The sequence below is a fragment of the Hyaena hyaena genome, unplaced genomic scaffold (genome assembly GCF_003009895.1).
Source record: "Hyaena hyaena isolate Hyena2069 unplaced genomic scaffold, ASM300989v1 scaffold_10, whole genome shotgun sequence".
In the NCBI taxonomy this organism is placed as follows: domain Eukaryota; kingdom Metazoa; phylum Chordata; class Mammalia; order Carnivora; family Hyaenidae; genus Hyaena; species Hyaena hyaena.
Genome location: NW_024080642.1, coordinates 4471762 through 4485946, shown reverse-complemented (window position 1 = coordinate 4485946; position 14185 = coordinate 4471762). Strand labels below are relative to the sequence as shown.

The following is a 14185-nucleotide window of genomic DNA, read 5'->3' as shown; positions in this document are numbered from 1 at the left end:
AAGTGCAAGGAGGTAAAAATGTCAGTTCTGTGCTTAAAGCTGCAGCCCATCTCTACAAAGCTCCAGGGACAACCAACTTGCTGGCTCAGGCAGTGGAGCATGCCACTGCTGATCTCAGGGTTGTAAATATGAGCCTCAGGATAGGTGCAGAGATTACTTAAAATCTTAGGGGTGCCTGGGTGGCTCAGTCAGTTAAACGTTTGTCTGACTCTTGATTTATTTCATGGCCCTGGAGTTCAAGCCCTGCATTGGGCTATGCACTGACAGTGTGGAGCCTGCTTAGAATTCTCTCTCTACCTCTTTCTCTGCCCCTTCCCCACTTGTGCTCTCTCTCTCAAAATAAATAAAACATAAAAACAAAATTCTTAAAGGGGTGCCTGGGTGGCTCAGTCGGTTAAGCATCCACTCTTGATTTCAGCTCAGATCAGGATCTCATGGTCCTGAGATCAAGCTCTGCATAGGGCTCCGTGCAGACCGTGGAGCCAACTTAAGATTCTCTCTCACTTTGCCCCTCCCTGCTCGCAAGCTCTCTCTCTCAAATCCAAAAATAATAAATAAAATAAAATCTTAAAAAAAAACTTCATGCCCTGCCGCTCAAAGATAAAGATTAGCAGTGGGGTCTAAACTCCCAACTTGTCAACAAGTATGCTCTGGACTTCTTTGGGCAGATGAGGCTTCTTGTGTGGAGTCTTTACAGAGTAATGGACCTGCATTAATTATTCCAACCTACAGTTATTTCTTCATTGTTGCAAACAGCATGCAGAATTTGATAAGAGGGTATTGGACAAACTGGACTGGGTGAAACCTGAACTGGTAGAGCTGTCGAAAGTCACTAAAATGAAAAGAGACTGACCCTTACTAGAGAATCTCTATCACTCAAGACCAAGACCAGAGGCTACTCCTGAGATGGAAGATTTTAAGCTTGCCAAACAGTGAAACCACCCTTTTTGCTGAACCACTAGAAGATGGGTCCACCAACCACACTCAGTGACGAGCCCAGACAGCAACTTATGTAAACTCTCACACAGTTTGAATCAACCAATAAAAGTGTTCTTTCGGGGATCAGAAACATTAGCAAAAAATGTTAATTTATGTGGTTTGGCAGTTACTCCATATCACTTCCTGGTCATTAACATTTTTAAAGGAAAAAATAATAAAATTTTAAAAATTAGAAGTTGGAGTAATGGGAAAACTAGAAACAACCTAAAAGGACAACAGTTTAAAATAATAACTAACGGTGTGCCTGGGTGGCTCAGTTGATTAAGCATCCAACTTCGGCTCAGAACAAGATCTCATAGTTCATGAGTTCTTGAGCCTCACGCTGAACTCTGCACTGACAGGCAGAACCTGCTTGGGATTCTCTCTGTATCCCTCTCTCTGCCCCTTCCCCTGCTTGTGCTCACTCTCTCTCTCATTCAAAATAAATAAATAAACTTAATAATAAAACAACAACTAAAGTGCACTGAAAAGCTAGGAAAACCACAAGAGAATAAACAGAATGAGAAAGTGTTACTTCTAATTATAAATTAGATTGTGATAATTTTATTGATGATTAGTTTCAAACTTCAAAGCAGAAAGGCAGGAAAACTTCAATTTGTTTTGACACTGGCATAACCCTAATAATAAGGAAAAACAGCAAAACAAGAAAAGAAAAATCCAACCAATTTTACTTTGATTTCACGTAAAAGTATTTCCAATAGAATATTCCATAAATAAAATTGGAACAATGTTCAAATTGGGGATTGCAGATAAGAATGCTGTCACTATCCTCTCAATACCCCTTCCATGATAGGAAGACATTACTAATCCACCAGAGCATTCTTCAAGGTCTACATGCAACTGCATATTCTTAACAGCATTCCCTCATTTCATTAGAACTGAAGTAGAATGCAAAACCTACTTCCCATTTCCAAGTTTTCTACTTCAAAAAAGCTAAGTTAGAATCCTTTTACCTTATGCTTCATATGCCAAAATTAACCAGAGGTAGACTGATGACTTCATCAGAAACAAAAACTAGAGGGGCGCCTAGGTGGCTCAGTTAAGTGGCCTACTCTTGATTTGTGCTCAAGTCATAATCTCATAGTTGTGAGATTAAGCCCAGCGCAAATGGTTCTGAATGGGAAGAGTTTGGTGCTGAGTGGGTGTGGAGCCTGTTTAAGATTCTCTTAAATCTTAAATTTAAGCCACCACCTTGGTGGCTTTCTAGATTGAAGAATCTTTTCACATTCTTTTATTAGCTCTACTGAGAGCCAAACTCTATTCACATTCTTTTTTCTTACCTGTAATTCAAGAGATAACAACTATGATAAAGCCCTGGAAAAGTATCAGTCAGCTATGCTATTAGGGGCAAAATAATGGACAACTCATTTATTTACTACACAGAAAGTTCAAAGGTACTATAAAACTATGTATTTGACATCCCCATTTTAATATCTTAAAGGCACTTCTAACTCAACATAGTCTAATCACTCAAACTAATCATTCTGTGTCCTATGTAAAACCAACTGATTGTATTCAATTCAGCTGTTGGCAAACCTAAGAGTTATTTTTGACAACTCTCTTTCCTTCACTCATAACCCAATCCATCATCACATCTCATTGATTCGTCCTCCTAAATCTTCCTCAAAGTGACCCACTTTCCTACATCTCCACAATCTCCTTATTCCATCCAGGCTACTACTTTATCTCACTCCGGGCTGCCTTATTGTAACAACTTCCTAAATAGTGCCATTGCATCCATTCTTGGCCCTTCTCCAATCCATTTAGTCTACTACAACCAGAATGACCTTTCAAAATGCAAATCTGATTATGTCATTCGATCCTTTACACTGTATTTCAGTTGGAACAAGAATCATTAACATTAAAGCAATTACATTATCTGGTACTACCCTATCTCTTTAGCCTCAACCCCTGTGCTCTGATGACAGACCTCTCAGTTTATTGTCATGCTCCTTTTACCACAGAGCCTTGAAAATACAGTAACTAAAAACACGGGTTTTAGAATTATATTATCTAAGTCCCAAAACTGGATCTGCCAACATACTAACTTTTGGCAATTAACTTACTGGGAAAGCAACTTAATCTCTCTGACCTCAAATTTCCCTGCTTTACAGTAGGGGAAAAGATAACACCTAGGTCATTTTGTGAGGGTTAAATGAATTTTGCATAGAGAACATAGTGCTCATAACCAGTAAGCACTACAGGCCAAATTCCTCTACTCTGTTTTTTTCAATATTTATTTATTTTGAGAGAGAGAACTACACGTGTATGAGAGAGGGGCAGAGAGCTAGGGAGAGGGATAATCCCAAGCACTCTCTGTGCTGAAAGCACAGAGCCCGACTCGGAGCTCAATTCCATGGTATCATGACTTGAGCTAAAATCAAGATTCTGACAACCAACTGAGCCACCCAGGCACCCCTTTTCTTTCTTGTTGTTTATTTTTATTTACTTAAATTTTTAATTTTAATTCCAGTATGGTTAACACAGAGTGTTATATCAGTTGCAGGTAAACAATTCTAAACATTATTGGGTGCTTATCATAAGAAGTATACTCCTTAATTCCCATCCCCTATTTCACCCATCCTCCCATTACCTCCCCTCTGGTAGCCAACAGTTTGTTCTCTATAGTTAAGAGTCTGTTTCTTGGTTTGTGTGTCTCTACTTTTTTTTTCTTTGCTTATTTTGTTCCTTAAATTTCACATATGAATGAATTCATATGTTGTCTTTCTCCGACTTACTTCACTTAGCATTATACTCTCTAGCTCCAACCACATTGTTGTAAATGTCAAAAGTTCATTCCTTTTCAGAGCTGAATAATATTCCTGTGTGTGTGTATAATACACCTTTTTATTCGTTCATCTATTAACGAACTTAGCTGCTTCCAGAATTTGGCTATTATAAATAATGCTACAATAGGAGCATTAGTCAGTTAAGCATCCCACTTTGGCTCAGGTCATGACCTCACAGACTGTGAGTTCAAATCCTACCTCAGACTCTGTGCTGCCAGTGCAAAGTCTACTTGGGATTCTCGCTCTGTCCTCTGTCCCTCCCTTACTTGTGCCTGCTCTCTCAAAATATATAAACTTTTTAAAAAATAATAAGTACATAAATACATAAATAATGCTGCAATAAACCTAGGAGAGCACTTACCCCTTTGAATTAGTGTTTTTGTATTTGGGGGGCAGTAGTGCGATTGGTGGATCATAGGGTACTTCTACCTTTTTTTTTTTTTTTTTAAGTTTTATTTAAGTAATCTCTGTGCCCATTATGGGGCCTGAATTCATGACTCTGAGATCATGAGTCATGTGCCCTTTGAACTGAGCCAGCCAGCCACCCCTACTTGTAACTCTTTGAGATACCTGTGTATTATTTTCCACAGCCACTGCACCACTTTCCATTCCCACCAACAATGTACCAGGGTTCCTTTTCCTTCACATCCTTGACAGCACCTGTTGTCTTTTTGATTTTAGCCATTCTGACAGGTGTGAGATGCTATCTCACTGTAGTTCTGATTTGCATTTCCCTGATAAGTGATGTTGAGCATCTTTTTATCTGTCTGTTGGCCATCTGCGTGTCTTCTCTGGAGAAATGTCTGTTCATGTCTTCTGTGCATTCTTTTTTTCTTTCTTTCTTTCTTTTTTGTTTTTTTGTAAGCTGTATGCCAAACATCAGACTTAAACTCATGACCCTGAGATCAAGAGTCGCATGCTCTACCAACTGAGCCAACCAGACACCTCTCTTCTACATATTTTTGAACTGGATTATTTGGTTTTGGGGAACTGAGTTGTATCAGTTCTTTATACATTTTTGGATACTAACTCTTTATCAGATCTTTTCCCATTCAGTAGGTTGCCTTTTAATTTTGTTGATTGTTTCCTTTACTGTGCAGAAGCTTTTTATTTTGATGTTATCTAAACTCCTCTACTTTCTTCAATCTCTGGTTATCATCTCCACTGAGAAACTTTTCTCACCCTAATTCTTCCAGGCACAACTAACTGGTTTTATGTGTTTGTGTATGTGATACTTCCAAAAGGTTTGCTTATATCCAATTAGCACTGACTCACTGTTCTGAATTATTTGTTTACCGATCTCACCGTACTACTAAGTGAGTTCCTTAAAGGCAGACGCTATCTTATTCATCTCTGAATCTGATGTACCTAACACAATGTCTCTTAAAGATAGCAGGCATTCAAGAAATGTAAGAGTGAGTACAGAAATCAAGTAAATAATGAAAAATACAGTTTTAATACAAGAATTTTACAGTAAATAAAACTGTTTATGTACAATTATATTTCTTCAAAATGTGGTCCACAGCCACCTGCATAAAAACTGCCTAGTATTTTTTTAAAATGCATACTCTTGGGCCCCTCATAAAACCTATATGTTTTTAATTTTTCATAAATATCTTTTTGGCAAACCAAAGGTTGAGAACTGTTGGATTAGAATAATGACATCTCACACAATTACTAAATGTAAACTTAAGAAAATGAATAATACAATAGTCAAATATTATAATTCAAGGTCCTTAAAAGTAATGAAGTCATTTAATAGAACCTACTTTTGAATCAGAATAAATCATCTGTAAGTGAAGACTACTGGTAGATTGCGTTCAACATTTCTGAATAGGAGAATCTGAGGGATAAAATACAACTATCTTAAGATTATTTCCAATAGGATATTCTTAACCTAGTATGGAAGTGAAAAGGGGCAACAATTCAAAATGTAAACAATTTAAGCTTTTACAAATCATACCCAAATTTAAAAAGCACTAATAAGCAACAAAAAATGAACTACTTAGATTAGAGTAAAACCTTGGTTTAAGAGTATAATTCATTCTGGGAACATGTTTTTAATCCAAAGCACTTATGTGTATAAAAGCATATTTCCCCATAAGAAATAATGGAAACTCAGAGGATTCATTCCACAACCCAAAAATGTTCATATAAAAATGACCTCAATATTGTAGTATAATATAAAATAATAAAGAAAATACAAAATATAAAGAAAAATAAACAAATTAACCTGCACTTATATTTGAAAACCTTCATGACTGATGTGAGGTAGACAAGAGAAGGGTTACTGTGTAGGACAACCTTCACTATCACTAATGGAATCACTCCTATCTAAAGGCTCAGTGGAATCTTTTTCTGCATGGGGACCATTGTATAGACTTGAATGGATGTTGATATAGTACAGTATTAATAAATTCTTGTTATATACTGTATTTAATGTAACTGGCAATAAGGCAGCAGAGGAAAGGGTCTGTATCTGCAGGCAGACTGACTTAGAATGAACCAAGCATTCCTAAGCTTACTCCTGTATGGAAATGCAAACGACTGTCCATAGGTGCTTTGAAGTCACAAAAAATACACTAGTGCCAGTTGTGGAGACCTTCCAAAGTTCTGAAAAATCACTGATTTCTGCCAAACAATGTAGCCTGAGACCAAACATCCAAGCATGGGAGACAATCACCCATGATCCCACAGCAAGAGACAGGAAAAGAGGGGGGAGGGGGAGGAAGAATGGGGGGAGAGAGGGGGAGAGGGGGAGAGATGGAGAGAGAGAGAGAGAGAGAGAGAGAGAAGAGCCACTGCCTCAGTTGTTATCATGTGACGTTTGGCATCATGTACTACTCGAATTGGAAGATATCACTCGTTTATCAAGTTAAAATTAGAAATGTTTGCTCGTCTTTCAGAACACTCACAGAACAAGTTAATAGCAATCCAAAGTTTTACTGTATTTAGGATATATCTGTTCTCAATTATCTTCATCATAAATTCTATTATATTAAGATACAACTTAAATTACATTTCTAAACTTTGTGTCCTTCTTAATACTCCCAAAAGGAACAGTTTAACAATACAAATGTTTTAGGACTTTCCTTTCAATCATTACATGACTAGAGAATCTGTTAACTAATTTTGCAGAGAAAATGAGTCAAAACACAAACTCTATTTTTTGTCATTTTAGAAGAAAAAGCTCTTGTGAGTTTCCCCAAATCTCAATATATAGTTTTCCTTTAATACTAAAGTTACAAGATAAAAACTGAATTTTTTTACTGTCAACAAGATCTGGTATACTGATTAGATCTTAAAATCTTTCAAAATAAAAACTGAGTATATTGTATAACAGATAAAAACAGACTCAGAACATTAAAACAGATATCCTTTAAGTCAATATTTACATTATGAAGGAAGGCCTGAAGGATTCGGTGGTTGCCTAAGGTCACAATAACAGAGACAGAATTAAAGATCTCAATTTAGTAAATGCATGGTAGTAACCTGAACTGGATGCTGGAATAGGAAAAAGGACATCAGTGGGAAAATCTGAATAAATCTGAATAAAATCAATAATTCAATTAATAGTTTTGTATCAATATTAACTTTGTAAATTCAACAAACAGACCACTGTTATTTAAAATGTTAACATTAGAGGATGCTGGGTGAAAGGTACATGAGAACTGTACTAGCTGTAATTTTCCTGTAGGTCTTAAATTATGAAATAAATATAAAAGGCTTAATTTAAAAACTCTAAATCTAAAACTATTTTTTTTCAGTTTATTTAGACAGAGCATGCACACAAGTGAGGGAGGGGCAAAGAGAGAGAGAAAGAGAGAATCCCAAGCAGGCTCCATGGTGTCAGCGCAGAGCCTGACTCAGGGCTCAATCCCATGAACCATGAGACCATGACCTGAGCCAAAATCAAGAGTCAGAGGCTCAACCGACTAAGCCACCCAGGAACCCCTAAATCTAAAACTAATTTCTAATCCAGAATGCTTCCCTTCTGTTTGCATAACATTCCCTAAACAGAAAGGCATTAGACACTATGTTTCCAGAGGTAACAACATATAGCACACCTCCTTATAACACCTCCCAACCAAATATAATCAAAAGAAATCCTCCCTGTTTTTCTACTTAACCATGAATTCTTGGTATATTCCAGGAATTTTTGCTTATTTTATTGAATTCTCACAACTGTCCTAAAATAATTATCTACCCAGGGGCGCCTGGGTGGCTTAGTCGGTTAAGCGTCCGACTTTCGCTTAGGTCATGATCTCGCGGTTCGTGGGTTCGAGCCCCGCGTCGGGCTCTGTGCTGACTGCCAGCTCAGAGCCTGGAGCCTGTTTCAGTCTGTGACTCCCTCTCTCTCTGACCCTCCCCTGCTCACGCTGTCTCTCTCTCTCTCTCCTAGAAATAAATAAAACATTAAAAAAAAAAGACTAAAAAAAAATAAAAAAAAAAAATTATCTACCCAAATTATACCTGAGGCTTAGAAAAGCTATGTAATTTGCTTACTATCACATGGTTGTCACTATACTCATCATCAACTTTCGGCCTCGGCACTTTTAAGATTATGTGTATTTGAATGAGTAAGAAGCATTTGTTACTAAATTTTAAAACTTCTACCTCCACAGTGTTTTTCAGATCCAAACCCTTACTGCCAATGACATAGCCACTACCTTTTGTTTAGGTCTCTGTCACCTCTTGTCTATTCTAGAGAGAAAAGCCTCCCAAACAAGCATTCTAACCTCCAGGCCTTTCCCCCTTAATCCATTAGACATACACCCATAGTTGTTTACTGGCCTCCCAGAACCTATACCCACATTTTAGTAAAGGTACCGACTTCCTTCTGGGAAATTACTCTCCTCTACCTAGACAAGGCTATGTATAAATACGTCTAGCTCTGGAGCACCTGCCTGGCTTAGTCAGTGCAATATGTGACTCTTGATCTTGAGGGTGTGAGTTCGACCCCCATGCTGGGTGTAGCAATTACTTAAAAAAAAATAAAATTTAAAAGAAATAAAAATAAATATATATGTCCACTTCTGCCCTCACAGATGACTGGACATGAACCAACCTAAGCCAACTCCACTCTCTGTTTTCAAGGATCCGGAATCTTGAGCAAAATGAAAAAACTTTGGGGGGGAAATGGATGGCACTAATTTATTCTGGTGTCTATTTAGACTGTCAACTCATTCCTGATATCAAGACCCCAAGAACTGCCCCAGACTGGCTTCCCAGCCTTGCTTCTGAGTCTATGAGTAGTTTAGTAGCCTTACAATAAGTTTCATTTCACCTTAAGATAGTCACCGCCATTTTTCTGCTTGCAAACAAAGACCATAATGAATATGGAACCCTTGATTCACTTAAGATCTCTAAAGCACCTCAAAAGTATCATTCAATCATCCTGTTCAATAACTTTAAATGAACCCACAAATTCCCATTATTACAATCTGCTCCAGGGTGACTTTTCAGGGTTCTCCCAATTTGGGTCCAGTTGATATTTGTTGAACTTATTTCTCACCTATGACATAATGTATATTAGGGCTATTTTCTTCACTTGGAATGCTATCCACACCATCTCTGCCTATAAATCTTATCCACCCTTCCAAATATATTTCAATTATTACCCTGTATGTAAATTCTTTATCAATTCCACTAACACAATAAGATACTATAGAAAAGTCCTCATACCACCTTGTATCTGTATTTATTACATATTCTATATTCACTTACTAGTACTGTATGGATTACATTCTTCCACTGACCCCACTAACTCTTCCAAAGGCAAAAGAAAGAGTGGAAATATGTCAAGTATGTGCTGACACAATTCAGTCAAGAATAGTATCACCAGGGACACCAGGCTGCCACAATCAGAGGAGCACACAACTCTTAGTCTCTCCATGTTGGATGTAGAAATTACTTAAATAAAACTTAAAAAAAAAAAAAAAAAGAATATCATGATATTGGCTATTCATACTATGACAAAATTTAAACCAATCAAACTTTTTTGAAACTTGGCATATGCAAATTTGGGATCAACTTCTGTTTCTGAGTGGTGATAGAATAATCGGGACAGGATTTATATTCCTGACACAAGATCGAAAAATATAAAATTCCTTTTTAGAAGCTGAACAAGAGGTAATACATGACCACAATCTCTTCAAGAAGTGAAACAAGGTAAGTTCTATGGTATACTGGCTTTCTGCCTGGAAACACTTTCCAGAATGCAGAATAGGCAAAGGGATTCCAAGAAAAGCACAGCAGTCCTGAGTAAGAAGACAAGTATCAGGGGCGCCTGGGTGGCTCAATCGGTTAAGCGCCTGGCTCTTAGTTTTGGCACAGGTCATGACCTCATGGTTTGGGAGTTCAGGCCCCACGATGGGCTCAGTTCTAACCGTGTGGAGCCTGCTTGGGAATCTCTCCTTCTCTCTCTCTCTCTCTCTCTCTCTGCCCCTCCCCTGCTCACACTCTCTCCCTCTCCCAAAATAAACAAACTTTATAATTATTTAAAAAAAAAAAGAGAGAGGGGCGCCTGGGTGGCTTAGTCGGTTAAGTGTCCGACTTTCGCTTAGGTCATGATCTCGTGGTTCGTGGGTTCGGGCCCCGCATTGGGCTCTGTGCTGACTGCCAGCTCAGAGCCTGGTGCCTGTTTCAGTCTGTGACTCCCTCTCTCTCTGACCCTCCCCTGCTCACGCTGTCTCTCTCTCTCTCCTAGAAATAAAAAAAAAAAAAAGAGAGAGAGAGAGATCAGAGTTTAGGAAGGCCAAGCCAAATGAAATAGAGAAAGTGGACTTTCTGGAGAAAGAATTTCAGAACTGTTTAGAGGATGCCTTCCAGTATCTCTGGCTGAATACAAAGTTGCACATGCACACGGTAAAACTCCATAAGGCCAGGCAAAGAACAACTACTGGGGAGTTAAACTCTCCAAGGTCACACAGGTTAGAAAATGGTCTCAGTTCCAACTCAACCACAGTGGAGAATCTTAAGAGACTTAGAGAACTCAGTAGAGTCCTCAAAAGGGTTATAACTTACCAGTAGAGCTAAATTAGCTCTAGCATAAAGACTACTCTAAATTTACCTTAACAAAAAAACTTAATCCCTGAAGGGATTGAGCTGATCCATAAGCAAGTGCCCATTAAAACAAAGTGTAATGTTCTTGGGGCGCCTGGGTGGCTTAGTCGGTTAAGCGTCCGACTTTCGCTTAGGTCATGATCTCACGGTTCGTGGGTTTGAGCCCCGCATCGGGCTCTGTGCTGACTGCCAGCTCAGAGCCTGGTGCCTGTTTCAGTCTGTGACTCTCTCTCTCTCTGACCCTCCCCTGCTCACGCTGTCTCTCTCTCTCTCTCTCCTAGAAATAAAAATAAAAAAATAAAAATAAAAAAACAGGGGCGCCTGGGTGGCTTAGTCGGTTAAGCATCCAACTTTCGCTTAGGTCATGATCTCGCGGTTCGTGGGTTCGAGCCCCGCTTCTGGCTCTGTGCTGACTGCCAGCTCTGAGCCTGGAGCCTGTTTCAGTCTGTGACTCCCTCTCTCTCTGACCCTCCCCTGCTCACACTCTCTCTCTCTCTCTCCTAGAAATAAATAAAAAATAAAATAAAATAAAAAAACAAAGTGTAATGTTCTTTAAAGACAGCAAAAAAATAGGGGACAACATACTAAACTCAATCAAAAATTAAAATACCAAAACCTGCTAACTTCAACAATACATATACTAAAATTAGAATGACACAGAGAAGATTAGCATGGCTCTGAACAAGGATGATATGCAGATTTGTGAAGCGGTCCATATTTTTAAAAAAGTAAACACTGCTGGGGCACCTAGATGATTCAGTCAGTGGAGCATGTGATTCTTGATCTTGGGGTTGTAAATTCAAGCCCTACATTGGGTGTAAAGATTACTTACTTAAAAATAAAATATTTTAGGGAAGCCTGGGTGGCTGAGTTGACTGAGCATCCAACTCTTGATTTTAGCTCAGATCATGATCTCGCAGTTTGTGGGTTCAAGCCCCATGTCAGGCTCCATGCTGACTGTGCAGAACCTGCTTTGTATTCTCTCTCCGCCCCCCCACCCCCACTCTCACACACACTCTTGTTCTCTCTCAAAATAAACTTAAAAATTAAAATAAAATGAAATCTTCTAAGAAAAAGACATATCAAAAAAAACAAGAAATGTCATCCATAACCAACAGAAAAACTGTCAACAAACACAAACCTCAGAATGAAAGAGAAATTAGCAAAAAAGAGCATTAATTATTCTAAATGTCTACACACATTTAAATAAAAATATATACATAAAAAGAGAAAAGAGAAAGGAAAAAAAATGAAACAGAACAAAATGGAACTTCAAAAGATGAAAAATACAATTCAGAAATGAATAAATACACTAGATGGGATTAATACGATATAGGACACTGAAGAAAACACACAAAATTTTAAAAGATCTATTAATATGGAGACATGAAAATTTAAAAACCATGTAACAGCACAATTAAAAAAGAAAAATGTGTAGGATCACAATAACTGTAGAACAATGTTAAATGGTCTATAAATGGTCTAACATATATGCAACTGGAATAACACATAAGAAGATGAAAAAAATTATTAGAAGAAATAATATCCAGGGGCGCCTGGGTGGCTCAGTCAGTTAAGTGTCCAACTATGGGTCAGGTCATGACCTCACGGTTCGTGGGTTCTAGCCCCGCGTCAGGCTCTGTGCTGACAGCTAGCTCAGAGTCTGGAGCCTGCTTCAGATTCTGTGTCTCCCTCTTTCTCTGACCCTCCTCTGCTCACGCTGCCTCTCTCCTTCAGAAATAAATAAAACGTTAAAAAAAAAAAAAAGAAACAATACCCAAAAATTTCTTAAATTTGATGGAAACTTTAGACCACAGATTCAAGAAACTCTAAAGAAACACCTCCAGGATAACCTCAAATCAAGATGAGGGTACATTAGTGTCAACTTACTGAAAAATCAATATAAAGTCTTAAGACTAGTCAGAGGAAAAAAAAGACATATTTCCTGCAGAGTAAAAAAAAAAAAAAGTGTAGCGTTCACATCTGAAACTGTCATGTCAAAAACATATTAGCACGGGGGTGCATGGGTGGCTGTCTGCTGAGCTTCCAACTTCAGCTCAGGTCAAGATCTCACAGTTTGTGGGTTTAAGCCCTGCGACAGGCTCTCTGCTGTCAGCATGGAGCCTGCTTCGGATCCTCTGTCCCCCTTTCTCTCTGCCTTTCTCTGGCTTGCATACACACTCTCTCCCTCAAAAAATAAACTAAGATTAAAAATATATATACCACAATCCTAAACGCATATGCACCTGATAAGTCTTCAAAATACATGAAGAAAAACTGACAAAACTTTGAAAAGACAAATGAGGAAAAATGGGTGATGGGCATGGAAGAGGGCACTTTGGGATGAGCACTGGGTGTTATACGGAAACCAACTTGACAATAAACGATAATAAAAAATAAAAGTTAAAAAAAAAACAAATGAGGGGCACCTGGCTCAGTTGGCTGAGTGTCCGACTTTGGCTCAGGTCATGATCTCATGGTTTGTGGGTTTTGTATCTTTGTCATGTACTCATGGTTTGTGGGATTCTGTATCTCCCTCTCTTTTTGCCCCTCCCCTGCTCGCACTCTGTCTCTCAAAAGTAAATGTTTTGTTTTAAAGATTTTAATTAAGAAAACAAAAGGACAAATGAATAATTATAGTTAACATTTCAAAATTACTCTCTATAACTGAGAAAACAAGTACAGAAAGTCAATAAGGATACAGAAACCTCACACTCAAACAATTTGACCTAATTCACATTTATAAAGCACTCCATCTAACAAAGGATACACATTCTTCTTAAGTGCTTATGTAACATTTACCAAACCAGACGTATACTCAGCCATAAAACAAGTCAAAACAAGGCAGCTTGTTGGCTTAGTCAGTGAAGCTTGCAGCTCTTGACCTTGGGGTTGAGTCTGAGCCCCACATTAGGTGGAGATTACTTAAAAAACAAAATCTTTTTTTTTTTTTTTTTTTTTTTAAAGTCTCAACAGGGGCGCCTAGGTGACTCAGTTAAGTGATTTCAGCTCAGGTCATGATCTCACGGTCCACAAGTTCAAGCCCCACGTCAGGCTCTGTGCCAACAGCTCAGAGCCCAGAGCCTGCTTCAGATTCTATGTCTCTCTCTCTCCCTCTCAAAAGTAAAATAAAAAACATTGTTAAAAATTCAAGGAAAAAGAAGTCTCAACAAATACAAAAGAATTAAATTCATACATAATTTCGGTATTCTCTGACCACACAGAATTAGAAACTAAATCAGGAATATTCCTAAATATTTGGAAATTAAACAATTCTTTTTTTTTTTTTTACAAATAGTTTATTGTCAAATTAGTTTCCACATAACACTCAG

General features: G+C 38.1%; 1 protein-coding gene, 1 non-coding gene and 1 pseudogene across 2 annotated transcripts in view; 2 read left to right on the top strand and 1 right to left on the bottom strand.

Moving 5' to 3' along the window:
• The window catches only part of TAOK1 (TAO kinase 1), a 155013-nt gene that overhangs the window by 106103 nt on the left and 34725 nt on the right, over nt 1-14185 (bottom strand). The window lies entirely within an intron of this gene.
• The window catches only part of LOC120245810, a 6609-nt pseudogene continuing 2351 nt past the window's right edge, over nt 9928-14185 (top strand).
• On the top strand, nt 11472-11575 carry LOC120246727. The gene has a single exon (XR_005532119.1). It is a non-coding gene; the product is annotated as a U6 spliceosomal RNA (small nuclear RNA).